We start from the raw sequence: 14,386 nt of genomic DNA, 5'->3' as shown, positions 1-14,386 counted from the left end.
CTTAAGACAAACTCATGAAAAACCTTGATTATTTTTCTGATAAGGATATGACTATGTCTTTAAAGTTTCTACATCTTTATTTATTAATGTTGGATATTAGATTGATTATTGGCCTTGGTATGCCTAATTTTTCGAATAGATTGATTATTGGTCTTTTAGCGGCAACCAGTTATTCTGTATCTATCAATGGATGGTATTTTTTTACAAAAATAATGTGTTCCAAAACTAACATAAAATGTGGAGGCTTTTATTTGCATTCACAATTGACTTCACATTTTTAATAGTTCAGGTATATAATCATATTTAATCATGTTTTTTAATTGATTTATTTTATTATATATGGTTTATTTGGCTACATAAAATATATGGTTCTATTTTTTTTGCATTTTATTTTATGCAACTGTAGTGGGTGACGATGAGGAAAGGGATGGTGGAAGGTTCCATCTAATTGCTACGACATCAATCAAAGCTTCATATGTTTACGACATAAATGATGATTGATGAAGTGTTTGTCATGGAGTTTTTGGATTGTTTTTTCGTGTCTGATTCTTAGTTGTCTTTATTTAGCTTATGCTATTTTACTTTGTTGATTTGTGTCTCTCGATGTCCTTAACTAGGTTGTGCTTTTTGGTTTTTTTTATAATGTGATGTTACTACCATAACATGGTCAAACCAAGTGGATTAATTTGGTGTCTTAGTATGCTTGTTTTTAGTTTTTAGTGTTATAGTTATGATGTTTTGTTTATGTTGAAGAATATGATATTGACATCAAGACTTGTTGAAGTTCTACTATGCGTTGTTAAAAAAAACATATTGTCGACCTCTTTGATAATGATTAAAAAACTTGTAAATTATGAAGTAAATCAAACTGTATAAAAAAAGTTTGGTGGGTAGGCCCGCCTACTCAATAGTAAACGATGTTATACGAAGGAGACATATCTATAAGGGGTGAATAAATCTCAAATTTAAAAAAACTTTACAAATTAGAAAAATTTAACGGCTAGCGAAAGTGACCCGAATCGAATTGTCTAAATCAAATTGTTATCAAAAAGCTCAGATATACGTATATAGAATCAAATTATGATAATAAGAACAAATTGATAAATATACTTTTAATAGCAATCACTTGAATGCTATACTAAAAGTAAATTCTATTTCCAATGATAAAATACACAAAAACGAAATTGAGACAAATTATCGAACACCTTGTGTAAGACCCCAATTTTGGCCCTAAGATCCCTCATGGCATCATAACATTGCATTTGCAAAGCCTCAAGGATCATGAGCATCTTGGTTCCCTTTGCCTTTGGGTGGGACCTCTTGTGAGTGGTTTGAGATCACCAAGCATGCTTGAATTGTATATCATTGCTTTTCCCATTTTATTTATTAACCAAAAGCACAAAAATATGTCACTAACATTTCTTGTTTGCAGCTTGAGCAATCACAAGGTCTAAGAGCTTCTAGGAGATCCTTTGTGCAATGATAAAGTCAAGAGAAGATGAAAGCAAGCATGGCAATGGTTCCCAAAGCTATCATCCTTCAAATATTCCTCCCTAGTATCTCAATTCATCATTTTGATCAAAGCAAGTCAAGGGGTTTGAGGTTTGTTTCCCAAGGAAACCCTAATTCATCTGATCATCAACAATGTCTTGCTCATGAAGCAACCTCAACCCATGGCCAAATACCATCAAGGGAAGTTCCTTAATTCATCATTCCATACATATTTGAACTTATTTGAGTGCCCTCAATCATCAATTCATCAAGATATGAGTTGTGGATTTGAGAAGTTGATCAGTCAATTTATCTGTCTATTTTGAAATATACTGAGACCTAAATTTTTATGTGTTGGTCAAATGGAGATGATCCCAAGAGAAAAACTGTTCTTAAGGACAATATGAACAACTTTCATGTTCATCAAAATTTGATTTGAAGCTTGGAAAGTCATCTTCCATTCTAAGACATTATAGGTCAGTTTGACTAAAACCCTAATTTTAGGTCAACTTCCCAAGAACATAACTCATTCATTTCTTATGCTTTTGAGGTGGAACCAAATGAATTGGAAAGCTTATTGTGTCTACTTAAAATGTTATGTTGAGAAAAATTTCAAAATCTCAAAAGAAATACATGTGATAATGCAAAACATTATAGGTCACTTTGGGCCAAATGCATTGAAATAAAAAAAAGTCCAACTTCAAGTGCCCATAACTTCTTCATCAAAAATCCAAATGATGCACAATTTAAGTCCAAATTGATTATCTTGAAAAGACCTACAACTTTAATGTTGAAGGTTTTATCGTTTGGAGCTTGAATTATTGAGACAGAAGGGCTTGAACATTGGCCAAATTTGGAAACTTCACTTATGCATGTTTTGCACCCTACACTTTAAACTCAAAATTCACTAATTTCCAAGGTCCAATTGAAATTTTGATCAACATATCATTTGTTCCTTATGCAACAAGCTCTCTAACCATTACTCATAAGGTGGCATTTGGAGTTTAGAAGCACCATTTTCGAAGGCATGAAGATTAAGTGCATTTTGTGAAATTCAATTCAAATTTCCATGCATGAGCTGTTTACACTTCTTGTACACGTCCATTTGCAATTCACATGAGCTCAGAAGGTCATTCCAATCTTCATTGGGCCTTTCACATGATCACACAAGCCCATGCAAGGAGAAATCCATTTGCCATGCACACGAGTAAACTCATGCACTCAGCCATTTCCAGCTATAAATACATGTGCTATGCTTCATAATTAACCAACCTAAGGGCGCCTGAAATGCTGCAAGAGTGAATCCCCAACCATACCAAAGGAACTAAGTTCATCTTTCTTCAAAAATTCAAATCTGAAATTCAATTGCATTTGGTTGAATTCTCAGATCTAAAGTTCCTAAACCATCATCATTTGATCCATTGAAGTTCTGTTTTGCAAAAGGAACCAAGGAAAGAGACTCAAATCTTCATAATCCAAAGGTTTGGATCAACTGGTTTTTGCTTCGAATCTCTTTGTTCTTTGATCCATTGGCCTTGATATTGTGTTGTCTGAAGTCCTCTCTATAGAGGCATCATTATTGTATGCTTAATTGTTGAAATCGAGCAAGTTCAGTTGAACATCACCAAACTTCCATCTCTGATTTCTCTCTTAATAGGAATCTAGAGTGGAAGTGAGTGATATAGGAGTGATGTACATCACTTCACCTTTCGAATGGTGCCTGGATCGTCCATTTTAATGAACATTTGAATCTCTGCATTTTTTTAGCTTCGCCGGAGTTCACCGGAGAAGACGGTGGCACTGGCCACCGTCTCATTGCCAGATTGCATGCGGACCGTTTGATCTCTTTTCCAGATTGAATCATGGTCTTTGTTTGTTATGACTTTTTTAAATGCATTGTGTGACGCGTTTGACTAAGACATATGGTAGGCGCGCGCTTGAGATCCATCTGATCTGCCAGGTTAATTAATGAACTGGATCCAACGCCTCTCCTTTTTTATGATTTTTCTAATTTCCATTTTATTTCTTTTATTTTATTTTATTTCAAAAATTCATAACTCTCTCATTTTAATTCCAAAAAATATGGGACCAATTGCATTATTTCTCTTTTTAATTCTAGTTTCTAAAAATGATTTTTAATATTTTTTATTTTATCATTTGATATTTTTTATGAATTTTCTCTTTTCTGGTCATTTTTAATTCATTTTAAAATAGTTTTTGATATCCAAAAAATCCAAAAATATTTTCTCAACCTCTTTGAATGATGATATGTCTATGAAAAATATTCTCATCAATTTATTAATTGATTTGAGATTTTAGTTCAATTAGGTTATTTTTCTTCATTTTTTATTGATTAAAAATAGTTTCTGACTTTAAAAAATGCTGAAATTTTTGGTCAAACTTTGTTTGACCTTGTTGAACTTGGGATAATTCACTTGGACTTTTAAAAGTTGGTTTGAAGTGATTTTGAAGTTTGACCTTTCTTTAATATTTTAATTCAAGTTTATTTTCAAATATTAAAAATGCCAAAAATACTTTGTTTATTTCTTGACTTCCAATCTTCATCTCATTTCTGATTTTGAGGGTTTGACCTTGATCTTCCCTATCTTTGGTCAACATTTATGGATTGGTACATTCCATTTTACTTAATGCACCTTATGTTCTTCATTTCCCTTATCCATCATTCATCTTCTTCTTCTTCTTCTTTCTTTTCTTTTTTTTTTGATCAATGAGTTAAAGGTTGATAAGTTAGCATTGATTAGGGAGGTTTAATCTTCCTTGATTCAAATCTAATTCATCTTGATCAAATGATCAAGTGAATGGCTTTGTATTAAGGATAGATTGCTTTTTTAAATCATGCAAAGGACTTAAACCAATACAAGATCATTTCTCATCTTCTTTTTGGCATGGCAAGTTGTTGGAACTTGGTTCACTAATTAAGACTTCTAACTTGTGTTGTTGCCTACATTATTATTGACCGGCCTCAGATAGTTGTGACTTCTACATAAGTCCAATTACGATTGCTTAACATAGCGCTAAATTTGCCTTATGGCACACTAACTACTAACATTAACCATTAATCATTAACATTTACTTCTTGCTCTTTACTTTTATGCAATTTACTATTCTTGTACATATTATTCATTTGCTTTTTCCTTTTCTCATTTAAGCACATGTTTATGTTAATGCAATTTGCCTTTTGCTCACTTGAGCACATAATTGTGTATATGCTACTGTGCTTGTGTTTTGTTTTGATTGTTGTGGACCAAATGCGAAGAAATGGACAAAATGGACTTAGACTTTAAGACTTTCGCTATGCAAAAATGTGGAGTCAAAGAGCAACTAGGCATTAGGCCTTTAGAGTGCTATAAAAGTCAAAGAGCAACTAGGCATTGAGCCTTTAGAATGTCATAAATGCTAAAGAGAACTTTGGAAGGACCAATTTCTAAACTCTGGCTTGTTCATTCTTGATTTGTTTGATAGAACTTTTTAATGTGTGTGTTCTTGTGCTAGGGATTCCAACATTGAGCCTAAGTGAGGAACCATTGCCATGAGCTTCCAAGAGAGAGAGATCTAAGAGCCATTGAGGAACTTTCCAAAAGCTTAATTGATTGTTGATTGCTTGAGCTTACTATTATTTTGCTTGCATATTCCAAAGGATGGGAGCTACTTGGATCATCAATATGATCTCAAGAGAGGAACTCCATTTGTGGTCTTGTTTCTTATCCCTTATCTCTTGTATGATTAGGACTTTAGCCATTCTTCTTCTTCCCTCCACTCTAACCCAAGCCAAAACTTTTGTGCAAACATTTAACACTTGTTTTCAAACATTAGAAACCTAAGCCTTATGCTTTTGATTTTCAAACTTTCTTTTCATAACACTTATTTTGAATTGAACTTCTAAGTCAACTTTGACCATATTTTGTACACACTTTTCATTGGTAGTTACCACTCATTCAAATGTTTTTTTGTGGTTTCAATGGCCACCTTCTTAATCAAATTTTTCATAACCCTCAGCTATTAGGTCTGAGTTATCCTTGAGGTAGATGTAATATTCACCTATATCCTTAGTGATGGACAATGAGTCTTCCATGCTTATTATAGGGTTAACCCCTCACTAGCATGTTGAAGCTATCCTCACATGGTGGATTTGTGGTTTTAGGTTGAGTTTTCTCCCTTGGATAACTAAAGACCTTAAGGCTTTTGGACCAATCAATTCACCAACTCATTTGGAGATTTTTACCCCGAACTACGAGGTTTTAATCCTAATATTTTTTTAAGATGGTACGTAGGCAATAGGTTTATCCATCCAAACACAAAAATGTAAATAAACTTGTACATTCTCTTCTCATCTCTTCAATCATGTTTGCACAAACAAATTTTCACAAAATACCAATCTTACAACAAGTACGAAAAGGGGTCCCTAGGAGTACCTAGGATGTTTTGGGTGCTTAAAACCTTCCCATTGCATAACCAACCCCCTTACCCAGATCTCTGACATTTTTACTAGTTTTTGATTCGATAAAACTTTTAGGTTTTTGTTCGCTTTCTAACCATTCCTTTGGATAAATAGAAGTGCGGTGGCGACTCGACTTGTATGGTTTACCTTAGATTTAGTCAATATCTCTAATGGTGACGAATACCCCGCTACAGAAAAGTGGCGACTCTGCTGGGGATCGCATTTGCCTAGTGGGTTTTGCCTATTTTTCATATTTGTTGTATTGTATTGAATTTTGTTTTGTGACATATTTTTGTGCAATTTGGGATTACTTTATTGTATGTAATGTTTGAATTGCTTGAATATTAATTCCTTGTATGCTTGGTGATCTTTGTGAGATGAGTTCTATACCCGAACTCGAGGGCACTTAGGATAGGAGAATGACATAGTCTTGTTGACTTGTGTGGAGTTATTCCTTAGCAAGTTGACTTGCAAGTCCATTCACTTGGTGGAGGTCATGTTGGGATCAATAATGTCACACAAGTAGTTGTGGTTGGACATTACTCTTTCCAATATAGACCTTAGAAGCCAAGGACCTTAGTTTACCAAACCTATATTGGCCTATTCTTAGGATGTAGTGCGAAAGTCATTCAAGTGTAAGATTTGATACGATTGTTACGCGATACTACACTCATAAGAGTCTCTCTTGAGAATATTTTTGGAATACGAGTAGTCGTTTATTCGATAATATCCGAAAGATGGGATGATGACTATGGGAACCTCTTGTAGAACATGTTTGGCAGGTTAAACCCTAGTACACTCCCTTTGGGTGGTTTTTAACCGAGACTCCATGCTCGTGACTTGCAACAAACCCTTGATTCATGGTTGATCCGGTCATATATCCTTAATATCATTGGAACTTGGGTGTTGATAAGGGGTAAACCATAATCCACCAAAATGGATGATTGATATTAAGGATGACATGATCCATCCCATGACCTTTGTTTGGCGTGCTTTGCTTGATCCTTGAGTGTGATTGTTGCATCCATGCATTCATGCACTCATTTGCATCCATATCATCAATAATAAGAAAATTTTCAAGGAACTTAAGAGGTCTATTTTCAGACATGGAAAGACCAAGAAGGAATACAAATAAGTACAGTTTCAGACAACCCAACATGAAAGAGTTAAGGAATTTGACATCCTATGTACTAGATCCCTTGGGTTTCAAGGCTCGTTTTGGGAAGCTTCTATCTCTTCCGAATACTCAAGTGGACGAAGGATTGATGAGTGTATTGGTGCAGTTTTATGATCCCTTGTACCGTTGTTTCACGTTTCCGGATTTCCAGCTTTTGCCCACGCTTGAGGAGTATGCCTACCTTGTGGATATACCTATTCTAGACCAGTTGCCGTTCAGTGGCTTAGAGAATATTCCTACTTCTCAAGAGATAGCAGACACGTTGCATATAGATGAATCTCTGGTCGGTGCTCATATGACTACCAAAGGTTGAATTCAAGGTCTTCCTTCTGAGTTCCTCATTGATCAAGCTACCATGTATGGGAAGGCCATGAGTGAGGATGCCTTTGAGGCCATATTCGTACTTCTCATCTATGGGTTGGTGTTGTTCCCCAACATCGACAAGTTTGTGGATGTGAACGATATTAGGATTTTCTCTACTCTTAATCCCGTTCTGACTCTGTTGGGTGACACTTATTTTTCTTTGCATATGAGGAATGCAAAGGGTGGTGGTACCATTGTGTGCTGTTTGCCTCTGTTGTACAAGTGGTTTATTTCTCACTTACCGCAGACGGTCGCCTTCAAGGAAAACAAAGGATGTCTACGGTGGTCCACGAGGCTTATGTCTCTCACTAATGATGATATCTTTTGGTACAACCGTGTGTATGATGGTGTGCAGATTATCGACTCTTGTGGTGAATTCTCCAATGTGCCTCTTCTTGGTACATGTGGTGGGATTAACTACAACCCTATTTTGGCACGTCGTCAACTTGGGTTCCCCTAAAGGATAAACCCAATAACATTCTGTTAGAGGGTGTATTCTTTCAGGAGGGTAAAGATCCCCAGGGCTTGAAGGGCAGGATGGTCCGCGCTTGGCGCAAGATCCATAGGAAAGGAAGGAAGGAGCTGGGACCGAAGAATTGTATTGCTTTGGAACCTTACACTTCTTGGGTTAGGAGGAGAGCTGTTGAATACCTCATGCCTTATGAGTATCCGAGACCTACACCTTTGGTTGTGGTTGGGCCTTCAACCCTCCCTGACCAAGGAGTAGAGGAGTTGAGAGACGAAGACCGTTCACGTGTTTGGATCCGTGAACGAGAAGAGTTGCTTTAACAGATCAAGGAGAAGGACGCTTTGATTGAATTCCTTGAGCATCGGGTTATTGATGATCCTAATGATGCATGGACTTCTCTACTTCCTCAGTCTTCCAGGTTTTGGAAGAGGAAGTACGATCGACTCGCCAAGGAGAAGGCAGACATGGAGGCAGCCTATGAGGAAGAGATGAAGAGGCTTCGTGCATCTTATCTTCTTGTGTCCAGAGCTTTAGATGATTTCTTCTAGGGATCCATAGGATGATCGTTTTCCTTCTCTCTTGTATTTTATATAGCTACTCATGTTGTACTTCTTTGATGTAAAACCATTTCTCAGATATTATTGACGAAATATTTCCATATGCGATAAATATTTAATACTTCCAACATTTGCAAATAGAACTCTAAAAGTTCCTTTGACAAATAAAAACAAATCATATCCACAAGCATTGCATGCATCATGTGCATAAGCAGGTTTTTCTCCAAGCTTCTCGTTCTATTGTCTAACTCTGTGTTCTTCATTTATTTTGAAGACAAGCTAACTCACCGGTACTACACCAAAGCCAACTCATCGAGACTGATGGATCATTTGGAACAAGAGAACCGCGAGCTGAAGGAAGAGGTAGCCAGACTGACTGCCCTGGTGGAGTCATTCATGGCTGCCCAGAGCCAGTCTTCTCCAACACCTGCAACTCCTCCCCAGAGGACGGTCATTTCTGAGATCGTAACTTCTACTGTGCCTGCTGCAACAGCCCACTTTGCGTCGTCTATGCCGGCCGGGTTCCCGTGGGGAATGCCTGCAAATTTTATGCCAGAGGGTTTCGCTCCTACTCTTACTTCTTTGTCGGCATCTAGCCTGGTCCTATCAGTGCCACCTCCCGTCATGCACACATTACCAAGAGTTGAAGATACCATCTACCATTCTGAACCATCTGAAGGTCCATATGTTTATGAGAAGATGGATGATATGAAAGACCAATTCCTTGAGCTTCGCAAGGAACTGAAGACTCTGAGGGGGAAAGACCTCTTTGGTAAAAGTGTTGCTGAGTTGTGCCTTGTGCCCAACGTGAAGATCCCTATTAAATTCAAAGTACCTGACTTTGAGAAGTATAAGGGGAATACTTGCCCTCTCAGCCATCTTGTGATGTATGCTCGCAAGATGTCGACGCAAACTGATAATGACCAATTGCTCATCCACTATTTCCAAGACAGTATGTCCGGTGCCGCTCTCCGGTGGTACATGGGTCTGGAAAGTTCGAACATCCGCTCTTTCAACGATCTTGGCGAGGCCTTCGTCAAGCAATATAAATATAATGTGGATATGGCTCCTGATAGGGATCAATTGAGAGCAATGTCCCATAAAGAGAAATAGACCTTCAAAGAGTACACCCAGAGATGGCGCGAGTTGGCAGCTCAGATAGTGCCACTCCTTGAGGAGAAGGAGATGACCAAGATCTTTTTGAAGACCTTGAGTTCATTCTACTATGAGAAAATGATAGTCAGTGCTCCCTCAGACTTCACCGAGATGGTGAATATGGGAATGAGATTGGAAGAGGGGGTCCGTGAAGGACGTTTAACTCGAGATGAAGGCTCTTCAGCAAAGAGATATGGAAGCTTTGCAAAGAAGAATGAGGGAGAGGCACATGCTGTGTCTTCCCATGTTAAGAGAATACCCTCTGTGAAGAGGAAGATTGCCCGCCCCATTAACAACCAGCATCAGGTGGCTCATATAGCACATGTTTTCAGAGAAGCCCAACATTATCAACAACAACCATCTCAGCAATATCAGCAACAACAGCAACGTCCACAACAATAGGCCTACCAACCTCAAAACAATAACAATAATGCCAGCACCAGCTACGAGAGGAAGAGGGTCACCTTTGATCCAATTCCGATGACTTATGCTGAACTCTATCCACCGTTGATTGATAGAAAGTTGATCACCCCACGAGACCCTCCTGCTGTACCTGCTAACCCCCAGTGGTGGTACAAGCCTGAGCTTCACTGTATATATCATTCCGGTGCTCCCGGACATGACGTGGAGAATTGTTATCCCTTGAAGACCAAGGTGCAAGACCTTGTGAGAAGTAGGATTTTGTTTTTCGAGGACGTAGGTCCGAATGTGAAGAAGAACCCATTGCCCGAGCATGGGAAATCTGTCAATATGGTCCAAGGTTGTCCTGGCAAATACAAGGTCAAATATGTCAGTCATATTTGACAATCGCTGGTTGAGATGCATCGTTTGTTGTGTGATTATAACCATTATGAACATGATCACGATAGATGTCGAGTCTGTTTTGTTAATCAGAGAGGTTGTCGCCAGGTGCGCAAGGATGTCCAGGAAATGCTTGATGAGGGAGTCATTGAAATCCTTCAAAATAGAAACATTGACGAAGATGCTGTTGAGGTCAATGTAATTTGTCCGGTATTCCGGATACCCGAGCCTGTTGTCATCAAGTATGATGGTAGCAAGCAGAAGGTTTCTCCTGCTCTGACTATTAAGCCGGCCGGTCCTATACCATACTCTTCTGAGAAAGCAGTCCCCTATCGCTACAATGTTGTAGCAGTGGAAAATGGGAAAGAGGTGCCCCTGCCCTCTTCATCTGTTGTTAATATTGCTGACGTTAGTGGCTTGACCCGCAGCGGTCGTGTTAATATTGCTGACGCTCGAAGGAATGACAATGCTGATTATGCTGAAAGCCCGATCGGGAATGCTGTGAGCGCTCCAAATCCGGCACTTGCTGTTAAACCCACCTATACGTTGAGAACTCCTGCTTCTACTGGCCCAAGTGGCAATGCGAAAGAAGACTGTGATGAGATGCTGAGGCTCATCAAGAGAAGTGAATACATGTGGTTGATCAGCTTCTGCAAACGCCATCCAAAATCTCTGTTTTATCATTGCTGATGAATTCAGAACCGCACCGAGAAGCTTTGCAGAAGGTCTTGGATGTGGCGTACGTAGATTACGACGTCACTATAGAGCAATTTGACAGTATTGTTGCAAACATCACCGCTTGTAACAATTTAAGTTTCTGTGACGTTGATCTCCCCGAGGAGGGAAGAGACCACAACTTGGCATTACACATATCTATGAGCTGCAAGGATGATGCCATATCCAATGTGCTGGTGGAAACTGGGTCATCATTGAATGTATTGCCGAAGTCCACTCTTACGAAGTTGTCATATCAGGGGCCTCCCATGAGGCAGAGTGGAGTAGTTGTGAAGGCTTTTAATGGGTCTCGCAAAACTGTGATTGGTGAGGTTGATCTCCCAGTTAAAATCGGACCAAGCGATTTCCATATTACCTTCCAGGTTATGGACATTCACCCATCGTATAGTTGTCTCCTGGGCAGACCATGGATTCACGAGGCTGGCGCCGTGACATCCACCTTACACCAGAAATTGAAATTTGTGAAGAATAAGAAGCTGGTAGTGGTAGGGGGAGAAAAAGCTCTCCTGGTTAGCCATTTGTCTTCTTTCTCTTATATAGATGTTGAGGATGAAGTTGGAACTCCATTCCAAGCTTTATCCATTGTTGAACCTGTTAAGAAGGGAACTCCTTCATTTGCTTCCTATAAAGATGCGAAGTTGGCCATTGAGCATGGTGCAACTGCTGGTTTGGGGCAAATGATTGAGTTGGAAGACAATAAATCCCGGGCTGGCATAGGCTATTCTTCTGGGCTCTTCAATAAGCAAGGGTTGTTCAAGAGTGGTGGTTTCATCCACACTGGTCAAGATGAAGAGACTGCTGCTATTTTGGAAGAAAACGAAGAGGATTCTGGCAATTTCATTATCCCTGGAGGGATCTGCAATAATTGAGTCGTTGTTGATATTCCGACAGTGTAAGACCCCAATTTTGACCCTAAGATCCCTCATGGCATCACAACATTGCATTTGCATTACCTCAAGGATCATAAGCATCTTGGCTCCTTACCTTTGGGTGGGATCTCTTCTTGTGAGTGGTTTGAGATCACCAAGCATGCTTGAATTGTATATCATTGCTTTTCTCATTTTTTTATTAACCAAAAAGCACAAAAATATGTCACTAACATCTTTTGTTTGTAGCTTGGGCAATCACAAGGTCAAGAGCTTCAAGGAGATCATTGGTACAAAGATATGGTCAAAAGAAGAGGAAAGCAAGCATGGTAATAGTTCCCAAAGCTCCCTTCCATCAAATGTGCTTCCCTAGCATCTGAATTCATCATTTTGATCAAAATAAGTTAAAGGGTTTAAGGTTTGTTCCCCAAGGAAACCCTAGTTCATCTGATCATCCACAATGCCTTGCTCTTGAAGCAACATCAGCCCATGATCAAATACAATCAAGGGAAGTCCTTTAATTCATCATTTCATGCATATTTGAACTTATTTGAGTGTCCTCAATCATCAATTCATCAAGATATGAGTTGTGGACTTGAGAAGTTGATCAGTCAATTCATCTGACTATTTTGAAATGCAATGAGACCTAACTTTTTATGTGTTGGTCAAATGGAGATGATCCCAAAAGAAAAAAATGTTCTTAAAGACATTATAGGTCATTTTGACTGAAACCCTAATTTTCGGTCAACTTCCCAAGGACATAACTCATTCATTGTTTATGATTTTGAGGTGGGATCAAATGAATTGGAAAGCTTAAGATGTCTACTTCAAATGTTATGTTGAACAAAATTTCAAAATCTCAAAGGAAATACATGTGATAATGCAAAACATTATAGGTCACTTCAAGTGCTCATAACTCTTTCATCAAAAATCCAAATGATGCAAAATTTAAGTCTATTTTGATTGTCTTGAAAATATCTACAACTTTGATGTTGGAGGTTTTTTCATTTGAGGCTTTCATCATTAAAACAGAAGGGCTTGAACATTGGCCAAATTTGGAAACTTTGCCTTTGCATGTTTTGCACCTTACACTTTAAACTCAAATTTCACCAATTTCCACACTTCAAATGGATTTTTGCCCAACATAACAATTGTTCCTTACATCAAAACCTTTCCAACCATTACTCACGTGCTCGTGTTTGGATTTGGCAAATGGAATTTTCGAAGAGGAGAAGTTTTAGGCATAATTATGCATAACATGTTGAAACTCATTATACAAGCTTGTGCATTGCCAAATCCACGACCATTTCAGCTAAATTATGCTTCAGAGTGCATTTGGCATTGAATTTGGGCCTTTTGAATGATCATGCAAGCCCATGCAATGAATATCCAATTCCATGCACACGACTTTGATCACACTTGCCTTGCCTCTCCATCTATAAATAAGAGCCTCACTCCATTCAAATTGGATCCATGAATCAACCTGAAGTGCTGCAGAAATCGAAACCAAGCCACACCTAACCTAAAGGAACTCTTTCAATTTTCTTTATTTTCTCAGATCTGAAATTCAACTAAATCAGGTTGAATTTCTAGATCTAAAGTTCCTAGACCTCTCTCTCACACTCCATTGATCTTCTGTTTGGCCAAAGGAAGCAAGGAAGCAAGCTCAAACCTTCAGAATTCAAGGTTATTCTTCAACTGGTTTTCTCTTCGAAACTCACCATTTATTGATCTATTTGCTTGGATATTGTGTTGGCTGAAGTCCTCTTCATAGAGGCAATTGTTTTGAGTACATAATTGTTGAAATCCATGAAGTTCACCTAAACACCACAGAATTTCCATCTCTGATTTCTCTCAATATAGAGATCTAGAGTGGAATTGGGTGGTACAGGGATGATGTACATCATCCCAGCTTTCCAATGATGTATGGATCATGTATTTTGGTTAAGCTTTTGAAACCTGCAATTTTGGGCGGAATCTTCATGCTCACCGAAGAAGACGGTGGCTCCGGTCACCGTCTCCTTTCCAGTTTGAATCTCGACCCTTAGATCTGATTTTTAGATCTAATCCTGGCCTTTGCTTCTTATGACTTTTAATAATTCTTTGTGTTACGCGTGGACTTTGGCCTACCGTGGAAACGCGCTTCTGGACCATTAGATGTTGCCACGTCAATTAATGAGTTCCATCAGACGCTCCCTGTTTTTTTGAATTTTCTAATTTCTGTTTTAATTTCTTTTATTTCCATTATTTTCCAAAATTCACATCTTTTTCATTTTAAATCCAAAAAATATGGGACCAATTGCATTCTTCTCC

Source organism: Lathyrus oleraceus, chromosome 1 (genome assembly GCF_024323335.1).
Source record: "Lathyrus oleraceus cultivar Zhongwan6 chromosome 1, CAAS_Psat_ZW6_1.0, whole genome shotgun sequence".
NCBI lineage: Eukaryota > Viridiplantae > Streptophyta > Magnoliopsida > Fabales > Fabaceae > Lathyrus > Lathyrus oleraceus.
Note: the sequence above shows the minus strand (reverse complement) of the source record.